Raw genomic sequence first — 19213 nt, forward strand, 5'->3', positions numbered from 1 at the left:
TTTTCCTTTTGCTCGCGTAGACCTTGGGAAGGTCATATGAGTCCTATAAACCTGTAAAGGAGTAATTTGAAATACCATAAATAACAGAATATATGGTAACATATTTATTTGGGTTCTTTCAAATAAAAATATAAATTATTCACATATTTGTATGCTCTCAGGTTATAGGTGATTATCACTGTGCAAAATATTGTACCATGGATTCAATTTCTTTTACATTTATTTTAGCACACTATGATTTATAATCCTGTGAAGACTCATGTATTGCAAAAACCTTTAGAGAAGTATGTAATGTGTGCCAAATGGAAGAAAGATCTGCTTTTTTAAGGAATATATAAATGCATCCTAAGTGCATGCCATTTGATTCATATACAGCAGCTTTCAAACGCTGCATGCAGTTCACAAGCTATTGGTAAGCATGCCTATTCGGAAAGTAGGGATAAATATGTGATGGAATATGGGAACATTTGATGAAGTATGATAGGTATCAAAAGTCAAGTTATAAAAATTATTTATTGCTTACTTAGCCAAGCTTCTATAACTCTGTTTTTGCTAACATTTAAAGAGACAAAATAAGAGCTAAGACTAATTTTAAAATTCTTTTATGTTTTCTATTATATTTCTAACTTGTATTCTAATTAGGAACTCCCAAAGATCAAGAATCCCCAGCTTCCTTGAGCAGCTGGACTCCCAGCTGGGCATGTTGTATGTGTAACAGCTTCAGTAATTTCCTTTCTTTTCATGTGTCTTTTCTCTAGGTTAGCTGCATTGTTTAGAATGAGATTTCCTTTGCAGTCAGTACTGTGTCTATTGTTTTATTAAACAACCTGCTTTATAAACTCACATTTTACTTATTTTAGTCATTACTAAAATTTTTTTGGATCAAACTCTTCTTGCAAAAGCCATTTATTCTTACCATTATTCGAATATAAACTCAAATATATTTAAAATAATCATTAAATACTTTATATAATATGATATTTAACAAAGGGTTGATCATTATAAACACATTAAACTTTGTGATGCGTAATCACAATTTTTTTTTTTTTTTGGGGGGGTAGGAGTTTATTAATTAATTAATTAATTTTTGCTGTGTTGGGTCTTCGTTTCTGTGTAAGGGCTTTCTCTAATTGTGGCAAGCGGGGGCCACTCTTCATCGCGGTGCGCGGGCCTCTCACTATCGCGGCCTCTCTTGTTGCGGAGCACAGGCTTCAGACGCGCAGGCTCAGTAGTTGTGGCTCACGGGCCTAGTTGCTCCGTGGCATGTGGGATCCTCCCAGACCAGGGCTCGAACCCGTGTCCCCTGCATTAGCAGGCAGATTCTCAACCACTGCGCCACCAGGGAAGCCCCGTAATCACAATTTGAAATAGCTTTTATTATTTAGTTTCATAACAGAATACAGAAGACATATTGAGTAATGATAATTAAAGAATATTCATTTTAGAGCTTAGAGACCCTCCAATTTAAAGAAAATCATAGATGATTGAAGGGTTAAAATATAATCTGAATGAACAGAATTGGGATTTTTACTCTGGAGTAGAAGTAGTTAAAGTTTGACTTTATAACAGTGGAAAATAAGTCAATCACCCAGTGCACGGATACAAAATTTCAGTCTAAGCTTAAACAAGAAGATGCCACTTCAAATTTCTCTCCTCTCACTGCCCTTCCCTGGAGTTTTTCCTCCTTCGTATAGGCCATTCTAACTTAGGTATACAGATACAGCTGCATGATCACAAGAGGAATTCATAGAGAATACCGACTAACACAGCCATGCTGTGTTCCGTATTTGTATGACACAATCATATATAGTACCTAACTCTGAACAATAAATGCTATGTATCAGTCCCTCACGATATTCAAAGAACTTAAAATCATAGGCAAAAAGGCCTGAGTTTTAGGATTTTTTTTCTGCCCTAGAATAATATCTGTTGTTCAGAGTCTCATAACCCAATAAACATATCTCAGTCGCTTAAAGAAAAATTTCCTAATTCATTCCCTAAATCAAATTGATTGAGAACCTAGAAGAGTGAAAGAGGTGACAATGTTTTATAAGATAAGAGCTGATTTCATATCTTTTCATATCTAGAATTAAATAGTTCATATAAGGAGGAATCATAGAGATCATTAGATTCAGAACATTCTTTTCACCTGCTAATTTGCTAGTTGGCTTTGGATAACTAAAAGATATGGCTTATGGCAGTGCCTTAAAAAAAAAAAAAAAACCAACAAAATTACATCCCTCCCTCCAACCCCTGAAAAGTGGTGATTTTTACTGTCTTCACAGATTTGCCTTTTCTAGAATATCATATACTTGGAATCATGCAGTATGTAGCCTTTTCAGATTGGCTTCTTTCATGCAATAATATGCATTTGTGGCTCCTCCTTGTTATTTCTTTTTATCACTGAATCATATTCCATTGTCTGGATGTACCACAGTTTATTTATCCATTCACCTACTGAAGGACATTTTTGTTGCTTCCAAATTTTGGTAATTATGAATAAATCTGCTATAAACATCTGTGTGCAGGTTTTTTTGTGGAGATAAGTTTTCAACTCTTTTGGGTGAATACCAAAGAGTATGTTTATTGCATCATACAGTAAGAGTATGTTGAGTTTTGTAAGAAATCACCAAACTGTCTTCCCAAGTGGCTGTACTATTTTGCATTCCCAACAGCAATGAATGAGAGTTCCTGTTGCTACACATCTTCACCACACTTGGTGTTTTCCCGACATTAGCCATTCTAACAGATATGTAATGGTATCTCATTGTTTTAATTTGCATTTCCTTAAACGATGTATGATGTGGAGCATCTTTTCATATGCTTATTTACCATCTATATATCTTCTTTGGCAAGCTGTTTATTAAGGTCACTAGCCCATTCTAAAATCTGGTTGTTTGTTTTCTCATTGTTGAATTGTAAGTGTTCTTTGTATATTTTTGGATAACAGTTCTTTATTAGATGTGTCCTTTGGAATATTTTATTCTTTTTATGGCTTCTTTTCTCATTCTCTTGACATTGTCTTTTGTGGAGCAAAAGTTTTTAATTTTAATGAAGTCCATCTTATCAATTATTTTTTTCATGCACTATGTCTTTGATGTTATACTTAAAAAGTCATTACCATACCCGAGGCCATCTAGGTATTTTCCTATGTTATCTTCTAGGAATTTTATAGGATTTTTTTTCCTGCACTTTACATTTAGGTCTATGACTCACTTTGAGTTAAGTCTGAGAAGGGTAGAAGGTCTGTTCTAGATTCATTTTTTTACATTGGATGCCCAATTGTTCCAGCACCATTTGCTGAAATACAATCTTTGCTTCATTGTACTGGCTTTGCTTCTTTGTCAAAGGTCAGTTGACTATAATTATATGGATCTATTTCTGTGATCTCTATTCTCTTCCGTTGATCTATTTGTCTGTTCTTTTGCCAATACCACACTGTCTTAATTACTGTAGCTTTATAGTAAGTCTTGAAGTTGGGTAACATGAGCTCTCTAACTTTGTTCTCTTTCAGTATTATGTCAGTTATTCTGTGTCTTTTGCCTCTCCATATACACTTTAGAATCAGTTTGTTGATATCCATAAAATAACTTGCTAGGATTTTGGCTGAGACTGCACTGAATCTGTAGATCAAATTGGGAAGAACTGACATCTTGACAATATTGGGTCTTCCCTTCCATAAACATGAAATTTCTCTTCATTTATTTGGTTCTTCTTTGATTTTGTTCATCAGAGTTTTAGAGTTTTCTTCATATAGATCTTGTAAGTATTTTGTTAGATTTATACCTAAGTATTTAATTTTTTGGATGCTAATGTAGACGGTATTGTGTTTATAATTTCGAATTCCACTTTGTTGTTGGTATAGGAAAGCAATTGATTTTTGATATTAACCTTGTTATAACTGCTTATTAGTTCCAGTTTTTCTACTGATCCTTTCTAATTTTCTACATAGATGTGTTTCTTTTTTCACTTGTTTTAATAATTTTGTTGAGAGAGACTTCTTGTATGCTACAAAAATGTAATAAAAATTGAGAAATGAAAATTTTAATATAATTCTCGGACAGTTAAAATTTTCTAATTTTAGGGAGTTTGTAGAGTTCTTCCCATATAGTAGAAATTCTCTCTTTCACTCAGGAGCCATATTTAGTAATTAAAAAAAAAAGTAGGGGTATTAGGGCAAAGAGTTAAGTTAATGCAAAAACAACAAAAAGTCCAACAGAAGTTGCTTAAAGTGTTGTTTTCTTTTTTCATGTGGCAAGGCTTCCTTGCTTCATATGATTATTCAGAAACCTATGCTTCCTCCATTTTCTGCTATTCTCTAGGATGTATTTCTAATTTCTGTGAAAGCTGTGTTTCATCTGCGTTCTTAAGGGGTATAAGTATGAAGAAGCAATAACACAGACACAAGTTGTGACACAGCTTTGACCCTGAAATGTTTTAAGAACTAGGTCTGGAATTGGCAGCCACCATTTATGGTCACATGCCATTGCCAAGAATTTAGTCACATGGTCACAACTAACTGCATGCCATGGGGTGAATAGGAAATGTATTCCTAGAGAGACATGCCAGCTACCACTCTATTACTATGCAAGAAGGTGACAACTTACTTGGCTAGACAATTAACAATCTTTGCCAGAGTAAGTTAAAGCAGAGAATGATGATGATGATGATGAACATACCAATCTTGACCATTTTATTTTAACTTAAGACCAAGTCTATATTTATTTTAAAATATTCCAATATAGGGCAAATACTCTCCTTTGAAAATGGACCTATCCCAATAAAACCCAACATAATCTTTCTTCCATTAATTATATTTATAATGCATTTCTATGATATTATGTATTGATTTTCTTACAGTGAGTTAAACTCACAAAGCAATATGATTACAAAATAACTTTTAGATTTATATTTTCTGCATTTTTTGTAGCTCTCTTTTCCCCACCTGAATTGACACCTTTTTAATGACATTTTTAAATTTTATAATGTTTTCCTTATATGAAAAATCTTTATGCAATATACTATTAAATTATATTTTTACAATAATAAGAACAATTGCCAAAACAGATTCAGGAACAAGCAACTGACCCTGCATAAGTACTCAGCTCACCTGGCAGGAGCAGAAAGGGCCTGGAAGTTCTAGAAATTCACCAACGGTTGTGAGCATCCCCTGTGCCAGTAGCATCAGTTCCTGCATTGTATCAAGGGAATACTCAATGTCAGTTAATCTAAGGAGTTGTTTATAATACATTTTTAAAAGGGAACTTTATTATTTTAATTTATAAAATCAAAATTTTATATTTTTGCTGCATTGGGTCTTCATTGCTGCATGCGGGCTTTCTCTAGTTGCGGTGAGCCGGGGCTACTCTTCATTGCAGTGCGTGGGCTTCTCATTGCAGTGGCTTCTCTTATTGCGGAGCACGGGCTCTAGGCGCACAGGCTTCAGTAGTTGTGGCTCGTGGGCTCAGTAGTTGTGGCTCGTGGGCTCTAGAGCGCAGGCTCAGTAGCTGTGGCACATGGGCTTGGCTGCTCCGTGGCATGTGGGATCTTCCCGGACCAAGGCTCGAACCCGTGTCTCCTGCATTGGCAGGCAGATTCTTAACCACTGCATCATCAGATAAGCTCCTAGGAGTTGTTTAAATGGAGATTAATTCACAGAGGGTTTTTTTGTTTTTTGTTTTTTGTGTATTTTTTACTGCAATTAGAGATGTTTGTCTATGGTGGCATATGGTCCTACAAATAATTGGAGAATAAAGTATTTTCTTGTTGACTGTGGATAGGAGTGTACAGATCTAAGGCTGAACTAAAAATATGCTTACATTCATACACCTGCATGGTTTATCTAATTTGCATGTAAGAACTGCTATATTATGTCTATTTCAATTTCTTGTAACTATAGGTTTGTCATTTAGAAGTATAAATATCCTGAGAATTTTTGCATGTGGTAGGTTATATCTAGTGATTGTATTCTCCTTTAAATGTGATATATAGCATCAAGAACAGGAAAACTTTCACATTACAGTAACATGACTGTTCTTATTAATAGCCACAGATAAATGAGTTCCCCATCTGATAAGGGTGAAAATATTGTCGTATATACCAAACCTATTCAAAATACTATTGTATATACCAAGCCCATTCTTTAATTCAGTAGTTCTCAAACTGCGTGTCTTCAACAGCAGCATTAGCAATACCAGAGAACTTGCTAGAAAGGAAGATTCTTACATGCACTCCAGGCTCACAGAATTAGAAACCCTCAGATAAGATGCAGTAATCAATTACACCAAATCCTCAAAGACCTCTCAGAGGAGAGTTGAGTCTGTTCCCCCAGCACTCTGCACCTACGTCTGCATCTAAGCACCCATGAGTGTGTGCTTCTGCGTCTGTCTGTGCAGATTTTCCTCTGCAGTCTTCTTCCCCTCACTTCCATTTTTCGAATTTGCCACCACATTGAAAGCAACACCAAAGTCTAGCCCAAAGTGATTCTAGTAGAGCAGTATGGCTTCTGGATTGGTTGCCTGTCTGTGTTCTAGAAACTCATCATTTTAGTAACAAGTCCCTTTATTTTCTATTATTTGTTCCAGCAGAATTAACATTAGGATAATTATTTTTTGAAAAAGGAAGAAAACAGGTATTCCTAAAGAACAATAAAGGGTTTGTCTGTTATTTGCATTTTAGTATTCAATTTATAAAGTATTTACTGAACATTCAATATGCGTCTGGCATGGTGACATACGTTAGGGGTAACAGAACATTTCCAACGTGTATTCAATATTTTTTATCTTACACTTGTGATGGACACAAAGGTTATTATACAATTCTGCCAATCTTACACAAAGTAGCACTTACTAATGCAGTTCCAAGATTTTGTAATAATGTAGGTTCTTCTATAAAATTTACCCAGTGTGATGCTATTATTTTTAGCTGACAAATTTTGAATGGGTTTCAAAGATTGGTAACAATTTCATATTTATTATAAAATCATTAATTTCTAGAATTATCTTTTAATAATATATTATTATATTAATTAACATTTAGATTAAAGATATCTAATTATATGTCTCATCTTAATTTTTTTCTTCAATATGGACCAGCAGTATTATTAGAGTTGTTCTTTATATAATAATTTTCTGACATTCCTAAAGGTATTGTTGGACCAACCAAACTTATTATCATTTATACTAGTCTATATTACAGATTTTTCTCCATTAGCTTAAAAATGTTTGCCAGCATCTCATAAAGCTACTAAATCTGGATATATGTTTTTTAAATGATATTATTTTCCAGGTGGGTTTTCCTGGTTATTGTCAAATCAAGTAATCATGACTCAGTTACTTTAAAAATTGAAACAAAACAGTTTATAATTCATTATTTCACAAAGGTATGCCTATTTCATGACAACTACACCTTTATTATTGGCATAACAGAAAAAAGGCTCTTGTGGTGAAAAATGAGAAGAAATTAAGTTGGCAGTTTAGAATGGGGAATGACACTTAAAGTGAGCTCTGTGATTCATGTCGAATAATCTATCCTTCTAACATATTCAGCAGCTAATTATAATGCTCCTCTAAATCAATCTGTTTTATAACCATATTTTTTAAGACTACTCTTCAAAAGCTAAATATAGCCCCAGACTCCTCAAAATTAGAGTGTTTCCAGGAAAATGGTGACTTTAAAAGAAATGTTCTAAATGTCAAATTTGGACAATTGAAACCCTAGAAGTGATAGCACTCAATGAGTCAAGAATTTATTCTACAATAAATTTTCATTTAAGGCTCTGAGCAAAATCACAACTACTTGTCCTACTTTTGGAGATCTCATTGCCTTTTTCTGCAGTGCTGGCTTACTGGTTGTGAATTTTAACTATAGTTCATCTCTGTGATGAAATGGCACCTATATGTTTCTCTTAAAAATACCTTTTCACCTAGACAATTGAGATCAGCACTCTAAATTTCTACAAAAAAGCAGTTTGCCTCATTGACCCTTTACCTGTTAAGGTAAAACAAAGTAGAATAACTAGGACTAAGTATTTTCAATATACTGGCCTGAATTGCCTCTAAAATCTAGGGTTTTCTGAAGGTTGGAACTATATAGTAATAAATATAGAAATAATAACCCTACATAATATATCCTCAAACCAAACTTATTACCTTACTAAAATCTTTTTTTTAATGAAGTATAGTTGATTTACAATGTTGTGTTAGCTTCAGGTGTACAGCAAAGTTATTCAGTAATACATGTACATATATCCATTCTTTTCCAGATTCTTTTCCCGTATAGGTTATTACAGAATATTGAGTAGAGTTCATGGTGCAATCCAGTAGGTCCTTTTTGATCATTTATTTTATCTATAGTAGTGTGTATATGTTAATCCCAAACTCCTAATTTATCTCTCCCCTCCCACTTCCCCTTTGGTAACCATAAGTTTGTTTTCTATGTCTCTATCACTTCCATCTTTAAAATATATTAATTGTATTTGTTTCTTTAAACTGGCAATGGGAAGGTGACAAGAACCCAAAGAAAAATATTGTAAGTATTCAAGAACCTACCAAATTAACATAACTTAACATTCTACCAACTATTATAAATTGAGAATACTAAATTCTCTGAAATATCTCTAAACTCCAACTTTAGGTTTGGATATGTAGGATACAGCATCATTCACTATTCTGTGTTAAAACATGCATTGAGTTGTTTCCATTTATACTGCATCAAAGCAGTTGAGATCCAATTGAAAAGTTTCTTTAGACAGCCATTGTGTGGGAACATGATGTCAATATTAATAAAGGCTGAATTTCCCCTTGGCTCACTTCTTACAGATAAGCTTTTCAATAATACACTGCTTGCACCAAAGGTCTGATGGGACTGGGAATAGTAAAAAACACTAATAGAAGAATGTTGAATGTTTTTATATTAAATTTCCCCACAGGCAAACTGAAAAGCCTACTTAGAGAACGCCAATCAACATGGCACTTATTAAATGTAACAAGAGTCCTGTTACAACAGATCTTTAAAGTCCTAAAAATGAATTAGGAAATAGGGACAAAAGACAAATGTGCATTCATTTTTAAGTGCAAGCCCTGGACATCTCACTTGATGTGCACTAAATTGGCCCTGGCTTATTTGATCTTCAAAAACTACCCATTTATGTGAGCTCACAACTTTTAAAATTCTTTTACTTGAAAGAAGTAGTGGACTCTTTTACCTAAAATGAATTCTAGATATTTGTCTTACTAACCTATCCAGCAGAAACAAAAGTTTTATACAGAAATTGTCATATTCTACTTATTTAAAAAATAATAAAAGAAATAAAACACCAGGACAGTGACTAAAGTAATAATTGGATAAACTGGAGATAAAGAAGCAGTTGTTTAAATTATTTAATGTGAACCTAGCAGATGTAGTGCAACTTAGAGCAAAAATAAACACTTGGGGTTCTTGAATATTGTTTCAAAATAACAACTCAGGGTTTGTTGTTTATTCACAGACTCACCAACCATCACTTTTATCTGAAGTTAAGCAATATTAAGGTGATGACAAATATATTAAATCTGCCCATCTCTGAGAACTAGAACCCCAAGCTGAGACTAACTTGGGTTCAGCAGTGGAAAAAAAAAAAAAAAACAAAACTCAGTTGCTAAACATTAGTTATTTCTCAAAGATAGAAGAGAAAATGGGAGACTTCAGGATAAAAAGTAATGACTTAGGACCATTTTTTTTTAATTATGGATTCTAGAATTCTGTTAAATATCACGATGTTTCTATTTCCTTGGAAAACAAAGAACTTTCCACAAAGGAACTTCCCATAAAACCAATTAAATTTCCCAATGTCCAGGAAAATAAGATTTAAAAAATTTTTTTAAGTGGGCATTATTATGATAAATTCCAGAATAGCATAAATGGCATACATCTCCTATATTCTTCAACAAAAATGTATTGATTGTATACAATGTATTTGACACTATATGTTTGTATATGTATATATGTATACAAAGCATGTATACGTTTTTAAAAATTGAATAAGTCTTTCAAATACAGTTAGTCATTCAACTTACTTGGATTTCTCTATAAAAATTAAGTAAAATTTTAGTTAAAACTTATAGAAGATGATAGAATCTTTGAATTTCAATTTATGGATTAAGAGGTAAAGCTACTTGCCTTTATGGAATATCTGAATAATTTATCAGCATGACTTTCACTGAATTTTATATTACTAGTGAAGTTTGCCAAGATGCAAAAAATTGGTCAGGATATATATTTTTATTTAGAGTATTATGTATTTCTTTTCAAATTCAATTTGAATCCTCAGTGTGGAGAGAATTTCAAGAGTGGGCTCAACTTTTGGACACTTGCATAGCCATGGCAAGCTCTGGATTTTTATTGATGCTTTGATCAGAATACAATTTATCCATTTTGAAATACAGTAAGGTTATTTTTTCACAAACGTCATACACTCACTCTATTTTTTTACTGGCACTGTTTTATGTCAATTCATACAGTTTTGTAACTTTATGTTGATCACTAATAAGAATCTGTTGTGAATATAGAGCTTTTTCTCTGATCTACTGTTTGGACTTACAGGATTTATTTTTGCTTTGGGTTGTGGAATTTATTACAACTACAGTGTAATTCTGTTATTTATAAGCTCCTATAAGAAAAGATTCATATCTGAATGCTCTTGGTATCTTACCTGGTGCCTATCATCAGACCTTACAATTTGTAGATACTTAATTAAAATATTTTCTTAGTAATAATAACAATGTGATTTTTTCCCAAGGAAGATACTGAAACATAATCTAAAAGTATCATGAACTGAATTTGTTTAAAGTCTATACTTTTAAAATCATTTACGTAATATTACAACCCTAATGTTCCAGTTTTGAACTCTGTCATTTTTGGTACAATTAAAATTACAATTAAGATAGGTTAAGTCTAGTTCAATAAGCCTTTCTCTTTTTGTAAACACCAAAATTTCATTCAACTACACATAAATACATTTTATTCTTTTCTTGAAAACAATGGTGACAAAGTGGCACCTCATTCTTACTCCTTCTTATACTTTGGGATTTTTATCATGGCATTTATATCCTGGTGGCTGATTTTATAGTGCAGGCAGTTTGGTTGTTCCAACTGAAGTGGAAAAATGGCATTTAATGGTGACTGAAGCTAAAAATCAGATTAGCATGACAACTAAAACAAACAAAAAGAAACAAACAAAAAAACTCTAAGTTTTCTCTTCCCTTTTGATCTAAAATGAAACTTCACAAAAGCATATGTTTCCTCTATATGGAAGGGGGGACTTACTCTAATTATTTACACAAGTTCTCAGAGCATCTGCTCATAGTCGTTTGTTAAACAGTTCTTACATTTGATTTCATTGGTAGACCTACACTAGCATCCCTGAAGATCACATAATTACGCGGTTTCTTCGTAAACTGCAAACCTGAGTAATGTTACTTCTCTAGAGTAAACTGAGACCCTACTTCATTGCTCGTTGCCACAATTTTAATTACTCAGATACCAATGTAATTTGGGCTATGAAAAAGATGTCACATTTAGCCTTTAAGTGGCCATATATCTGTGTGTGTCTTTAAATTTATACTGAACTTTTCTATTTTCCCTAAACTTCTATTTCCTCTTAAGTATGAAAGATGAAACTAAATATTTAAAAGTAAATAGCAGCTTAACTTTTTCTATTTTTTTTCTACTGGATTATCTTTTTTTTTTTTTTTAATTCCTCAGTTTCCACAGATTCTAACAATTAATATTTTGGAAATGTAAGTCCAGACCTGATCTTGTACAGCTAGAATATTGCTTTGTGTCCCTTGTATATAATACAACTTCCACTCCAGTTATATATATTTATATTTTACAAATCCTGCCATTGGTAACTTCTGATGCAATGTTGCCATAATATTTGGATTATGCGCCAAAGTGTGAACACTAACTTTTAAGAATATTCAAAATTTAAAAAAGGAAAAACATAACATTATTGTTGATGTTTAAAATATACTGTTCTTTTATTTAAACTTGGTTCAGTACATGGACAAAAATGTATGGAGACAAAAGTTTTATGTAAATACTTGATATGAGGTAAAGATTTTAAAAATCTAAGCATTGCAGTTAATTGTTTGTGATGGTTTCATGTAGTTCTTTATAAATAAGAAATAATATTTAAAAATGAATACCAGAACATGTCAAAGTGATCTATATATAATCAAATAAAAATCAGACAATTTGAAGGCAAATTATTCTAAAGTGCTTCTAAGTTTCACCCACTCATGTCTCTGACATTTCTTTTCCTGTTACTAAATTTGACAAAAAGATCCTTGGAAAAGGGAAGAAAAAAGATTTTTTTTTGACATTAAACTTCTGAGCCTCAGTATCTTCTGTCTGTAATTTGAGAATAGATATCCATCTTATCTTGTTATCATAGAAAATCAGATGATTAAAAACTAAGTAAAAACTGTGAAGACATAAATATGATGTTATATGTGGAAGGATAAATTTATTTGATCTTATATAAAACTAGTTATCAGTAAAAACATAACAGGGCTAACATAGAAAACAATGTTCAATGCATTTACCTATCCCGACAATGAGGTTTAATTGGGGTATTTTACATATATATTCAAATCTTCATTTGTATGGTAACATGGTCTAGTGATTAGTACACTGATTACAAGTGAAAAATTCAAGTCCGTTTTCAGTACCAATACTCACCATTTATACTCCGTGGGGTAATTTTTAAAACTGCATGTCCATATTTTTCTAACTACAAAATACTTGTCGCAAAATTAAAGGATGTCTAAGAGTGAATAATGTTTGCTCTTAATTCTGTGGAGAGAAGAACCATAGAAATATAGTTCAAAATTTAAAACATCACCAATGTGATGTTCAAGTTGAAAGTTTCCCAAAGTAAAGAGACAAAGATGACATCCATTTCAGCTTTTTCTCTTTCCTTGAATTTCTGATTTATATGACTCAAAAGGTTAATCTTAGTAAAGCACAGGGAAAAGATAGTTATCCAAGTGATATTTTTAGCCATTTCTACAGGTATGATATATTAAAGGGTGCATTTAGGAGGCCAAGAAATTTAGGAAAATAACACACATCGCAGTTTTAACATTGCTGACTTCTTGTCCTAGATATAAAATGATCAACTTGGAAAGCCATAGTCAGAATTTGACTAGAATAGACAATAAGACCATAATTTCAATTCAGTTCTTTTTAACCCAAAGTTATTGGGCACCCATTCTGTAACTGGTAACCATTTTCCAAATCATAAGTAAGTACACAGGGATGGAAGAAATCCAGTGAGGTGAGGGGGAAAAAAAGTTGATTAAGATGTCTTCAAGGATCCTAAAGTCTTGTGAGGCAGACATATTTAAACATGTAAATAGTGCAAGGCAGAATAAAGTAATTGCCATTTAGAGGTTCAAAGTGCTTTGAGAGCCCATAGGAAGAAGTAATTAATTCTGACTTGTACTGTGGGGAAGGCTCCACGGAAAAGAGCTTTTGAAAAGGGCCTTGAAAGAGATGTAGTAATTTGGTGGGTCGAGGAGGAGAGGACATTCCATGCTGAGTCAGGAACATCAGCAAAGAGGTACAAGGTCTCTCTCAGGCCTCTACGAGCCAGACAGAAAAGCTTATATATTTTAATTGGAAATTTCTCTAACAGTAAAGCAGCAATGCAAAGACTGATTTTTGTATTTTCTTTTTCTTTATATATTCTTATCAAACAATTTATCTAGGATTTTTGGCATTCTGCCAAAACTCTTTACAACGCTTAGTGCAAAATAGTTTCCCTTGCACTTTAATGCTTGTGTGTTTCAAATTTAAGCAGTATTTACAGCAAGTTAATTTCTAATCAATAATTATATGTATTTGAAGAAATGCATAACTTCATTTCCTATAAACAGATATTTTCTAGTTTAATTTATTAGATGAAACACATTTATATAAAGCAGGCCTTGTTTTCCTATGAAATTTGAGATGCATTTTACCGGATTGTTTGAGTTGAAATGTTTGCTAAGGAAGCAGTAAAATAAACATAAACATCATTGCATGCTGGATATTTAAATGAGCTATAAAATTAAACTTGAAGCCAAACATCCAGCATCTTGTAACACTGTTCCTAACCACATGAAGTCCAGAACGTTAACCCTTTTACTTACCTTGCAGTAGGAGAAAGAGAAAGTTTTTTTTCTTTTTTAATCTTTAGAATCATTTTAAAGAATGTTTGTACCAAATAAAAATTGGAATCATTATTTTAAATATTCCATGAATGTTTGGGAAACAAGGAGCCAATGCTTCATTAATTTACTTTATTATTAGTTATTTTAAATGGAAAACATTGTTTTAAGATATAGTTGGTAACAATAATAGATTTGTCCAAGGGAATGAAGGACCTCATTATTTTAAAATGTTTCTTCTTATAGCTACTACTAAAGCTACTCTGCCTACGTTTTACTGGTCATTATTTTTAAAGAGAAATCCTAAAGTAAATTCATTTATTTCTTTTTCTTTTTCTTTTTTTACCTACAAATTTTCAGTGTATATTCCTAATATTACAATAAGCAAGGTTAATGTGATGACCAAGAACCATGAAAACATACCTATTATCCTTTATGCCTGCACAGTCCAAAGCACATCTCTGGACCGAGGTTGGAGTTGTAACAATGGATTGTTACATGTGCTGGCAATGGATTGGATCCTGTGGCTGATGATCTGGCGGAAAACCGAGAAAACAGCTTTCTGGGCCAGCTGGGACTGAAAGACAAGCAGACAGGAAGCTAAAGGCTCTGCTGTGATGCATGATCATATCCGGCAGCCCAGGATGGAAACCGGAACTCCCAGACAAGAGCAAAGAGGTGATGGCCATCAGGAGACAGCTGTTCCCGAACTGTAACCCAAGAAGCACACGTATTTGATTAAGAAAGTATTCTTTAACCAAATATGTGTGAAAAATTCTGCATAGTGTGACCTTTTCCAGAGTAGTTGTGAAGTACATTATCAAACAAAACACATAAATAAATACTTCAGTAAAGCAATCTGATTAACTTTCTTGAACCTGTGTTTTCTCACACTTAAGCATGGAACAATTTTTTGGAACACACTTCTTGTTATTCAGACCACCAATTGGAAAATGTTGCCTTATGACATTCAATTTGTACAATATTAACTCACTTTTTAAAATAAGATTCAAAAATAGAGTTTAGTTTTATAGTAAAAATAGATTATTTAAAGACAAATTTATTTGATTTATACTTCAGCTCCACGCCTAAGGTTAGGTTAGGAGTATACTGTGTAGAAAAACTTCTGACTTTGTTTTTATATTTTTCACATCATACATGGTTGAAGAAATGAAATCTATCAGAGATAGAACCATATGAACTGCTAACGATCAACTGATCTTCAAAAATTGGCAGTTGTTCTTTTTTTTACTATTCAATGTAAATATGAGAATCCACACTTATTCAACGATATTTCAGCTGTTTTACCCAACTTCCTCCCATTCATTTGATTTCCTTATTATATACTATCAAATTCAAGAAGACCCTGAGTAACCATACTAGTTTTGACTAAGAAGTTATCTCTGCATGTACTTTAGAAATGATGCTCCTGAAAGAACATCATTCTAATTTACTGCAATTCTTGATGCAACCAATAGAGCTTCTGCCACTCTACTGTTGATCTACTATGGACAACCTTAAACAGAGTTTTGAAAGTGTACACATTTTCTTTTTATATATCAAAAGGGACTCCATCTAATACAACTTTTAGATGTATTATTTATTTTATTTTTATTTATTACATCATTATATTATTTTGTTATTATTTAATACTTATTCAATAACTATCCTGAAAAAAATATTGCAGCTACTCAAAGATGCTTTGTAAATAAAGATTGCTTATATTTGCATTGTAATTATGAATGATCTTTCAGGAGGACTTGACTCCTTTTGTTTCTTAGAGTTACAGTGAAATTTGAACCTCATTTTATTTTATTTTATTTTTATTTTTTTTGCGGTACGCAGGCCTCTCACTGTTGTGGCCTCTCCTGTTGCGGATCACAGGCTCTGGACATGCAGGCTCAGCGGTCATGGCTCACGGGCCCAGCCACTCTGCAGCATGTGGGATCTTCCCAGACCGGGGCACGAACCCATGTCCCCTGCATCGGCAGGCAGACTCTCAACCACTGCGCCACCAGGGAAGCCCTAAACCTTATTTTAAATCAGGTTGCCAAATGCTATATAATTAAATCATTTTCTCTATTCCTTCACAGAATTCTAGTTTACCATCATGTTCTTATCTCCTGTTAAGGTCAAATAAAGGAAATAGTCATGTAATGGACATCATTTCAGTTTCTGTAAAGACTTCCATTTTAAGCATTGGATGATATTATATTCAATGGTCTTTATTTTAAAAGCTAAAAAGCAAAAACTTGGACATTATACGTTCAGAACCATGGAACAAGAAAAATCTGGTTTCTTCTAATCTATTGATATACTTGTTTCAAGAAAAAAAAAAAGATTTGTATTCTGTGATATTTTCATTTTACTCGGGCTACTTGGAATCAGAGTTACATTTGTTCTTAATTACAATACCTTAGCATGATTTGTAAAATACTTTTTTGTCCTCTTGCTTTAATGCTCGATTTTATGCACTGTTAGGATCCTTGGTGTTATTTTTGTTAAAAGCCACTAAGTCCAGTTTATACATTTTTGAGTAGGTTGAATATAAATAAATACATAAAAATACACCAGATGAAGTTAGTATGCAAAATCATCATTATATTTATAGACAGACTGAGGAAAATAATAAAGCTTATATGGGCAAATGGATTTCAAAATATAATATGTTTCTAGTAGTTTGGCAGAAAAGTAAATGATGGAAATGAAAACATTTTGAGAGGTTGTTCATACTATAAGTTCTCATAAACAACTACTAGAAACCAGTAAGAGTCTATGTAGTTTCTAGTATTCCCAGTTGAGATTTTTATCAAAAGGTCTGTTTCTAAGATTCAGTAAATAATATGTCACCACGGTGGATAGACAGATTCTACCAAATATTAACCCTGTTAGCATTATGTCTTCAGGGTTCAGCGCTGACCATCACTTCAGGTTATGCAAAGTGTTCACATGCCAAATCGGGTAATGCCCATTTTCGCTGATAACCAACCATTGCAAACATCCCAGTCTTTTGTCAACACAACTGGTTTGGAGCCATCCATCAGTGCTGGGAGTTCTGTCATATGCATTTAACTTCAGCATCAGCCAGCAGCTCAAAGTCTTTTTACTAAACACTGTCATTGCCACTGTGAGGGTGGGGGAAAAGACAAAGCTAATGTGTTTTTTTTGGTTTTGCTTTGTTTTTTAACTCATCATTATGAGCTGTTATTATGATGATTTTTTTCTTTGTTGAATCACTGACCCTGGTGCGGAAGGCAGGAAACCTTTATAGGTAATATGCCATACTGCTTCCTGAAATTTTATAAAGTCTTTGATTGGGAAGTAAAGGTCTGAGTTAGTTCATAACAATTGCTGCATTGCTTGTTTTAAATTCCAAAGTGGAACAATGTGCCTTCCCCAGGACAATATTCATACCATATGTTTCTTAATGTTTTGATTCTCTAGGGTACAACTGAGCAATCTGAACATCAGATAATGTGTTCTATCCTCCCCAGCACCCAGGTCATATTCTGGGAATAAATTAGACTTAAAGAAGTTCATTGACTCTTTTAGTCCACTGGGGTACTATATAAGGAATCACATGTCGAGGACAAAGGGTGTTGCTGTCTTTCCAATATCTGGCATAAAGATTTATTTTAAGCCTTGGCAGAGGAATGGACCAGCTAATTGTCCACAGTTTAGTCTTTGGCTACAATATGAATATACATACTTTTGGAGAAGGTGATCATATCCAGTGCATATTGAGATACGGTGAAGGGCAAAGGAGGATGTTTCAAGACATCATGAATCAATAATGAGATCAATACATATATTAGCATATCATGCACTTGACGTGTTCAAATTTCTTGGTTTTATTATTTGTTTGAAGAGATAAAGTTTTAACAAAGAGATTATTACTTCAGATGGACTCTAGCATATTCAAGGAGATGAAGTCAACTAAGTGAAAACACATTTGATAGTTTAGGTCTATTTGAAAGAGAATTTCTTTTATGAGACAGAAAACTGCAAAGACAGAAAGAATGCCTTGAACATATAACTAATAAAAATATCTTTCCTTCAAAGGGCTCAAAGCATTTTAATAAGTTAACTTGCCCTTATAACTTCTTTGTCAGAATTTTGAAACCATAAAACAAACAGAAACTAAACCATCTTTATGTTTATTGGCTGATGAGAGGGGAAAATGTCTTTGCTAAAGAGAAGGGTCACCTTTGAAAGATTTGCTGCTATGCAACTTGCCTTTTCAGTCCCTGACTCTGACTTTTCACATATGAAAAAGTAAATAAATGTACACATCTCTTTACTGCCTAAGCTCATCTTACAGAACTTTTTTTTCTCTCTGCCCATTTAGCATGAGTTTCTGAGACCCATTGTGCACAAAGATTACTGTGTCATTGATTAAACCTATGACTAAGGATGAGAAAATAGTTTAGCATTTTAGTTGTCTCTTAAAAGTTGATAATTAGAATTGATATCTGTTTTTACCCTTGATGATATCCTAATTATCCTAGAGGTTGTAAAAGTATTTTCCAATTGCTTGCACGGTATGGAGAACCAAACTGGAAAAACAAATGAAACAACTGTCACAGGAGCAAAGTAACAAACTCAAAATAACATGAAACAAATTGGATATATAATTACTGAAGGAATGAGTACTGGGAGGGTGAAATATAACAGGCTTCACAGGGAAGGGAAATTGGAAGTCTTACTAGCAGGAAATGATAGTGAAATGCCAAAAAAACACTGAGTATTAACTGTATTAACTGAGCTTTCAATGAAAAAAAAATTGACTGTAAAAAATAATGGGGGCCTCCCTGGTGGCGCAGTGGTTGAGAGTCCGCCTGCCGATGCAGGGGATGCGGGTTCGTGCCCCGGTCTGGGAGGATCCCATATGCCGTGGAGCGGCTGGGCCCGTGAGCCATGGCTGCTGAGCCTGCGCATCCGGAGCCTGTGCTCCGCAACGGGAGAGGCCACAACAGTGAGAGGCCCGCGTACCACAAAAAAAAAAAAAAAAAAAAAAA

This window comes from Hyperoodon ampullatus (assembly GCF_949752795.1).
Source record: "Hyperoodon ampullatus genome assembly, chromosome: 16".
Lineage (NCBI taxonomy): Eukaryota > Metazoa > Chordata > Mammalia > Artiodactyla > Ziphiidae > Hyperoodon > Hyperoodon ampullatus.